The sequence below is a fragment of the Calidris pugnax genome, unplaced genomic scaffold, assembly GCF_001431845.1.
Source record: "Calidris pugnax isolate Ruff unplaced genomic scaffold, ASM143184v1 scaffold63, whole genome shotgun sequence".
NCBI classification, from domain to species: domain Eukaryota; kingdom Metazoa; phylum Chordata; class Aves; order Charadriiformes; family Scolopacidae; genus Calidris; species Calidris pugnax.
In genome coordinates this window covers 3,761,508-3,761,951 of record NW_015090852.1, presented here as the reverse complement: position 1 = coordinate 3,761,951, position 444 = coordinate 3,761,508, and positions in this window count along the sequence as shown.

Below are 444 nucleotides of genomic sequence, written 5' to 3'. Positions count from 1 at the left end.
AATGGCCCTCAATTTGAAGTGCTATTTAATGACAAACCCATTGAGCAAAGCTTCCTGTGCATACCCTGAGCCACCAGCTCTTGTGGTCCCTGGTTGGGCTCTGCATGGCCATTCAGCTGTACCTTTGCAGCCACACGGCTCAGCTCCACGGAGATGTCACCGCCGGTGTTGCCAACGCCGACTACAAGGACCCGCTTTCCCCGGAAAGCCTCCACATCTTTGTATTCCCAGCTGTGGAGGTATTGTCCTTTGAAGCGGGTGTTGATACCTAGGCAAAGAACAGGGAGCATCTCCTAGTGCCAGCTACGTTTGCTTGCCCCAGCCTCGTGCCCGGGGTCTCTACAGCCCCCAACTCTCCACCTCCCACCTCTGCTTGCAGCTGAGAAGCCCATGGAGTCTTGGCTCACTGGGTGATGCCACCCTCCTGCACCTCCTTGGCTCGGT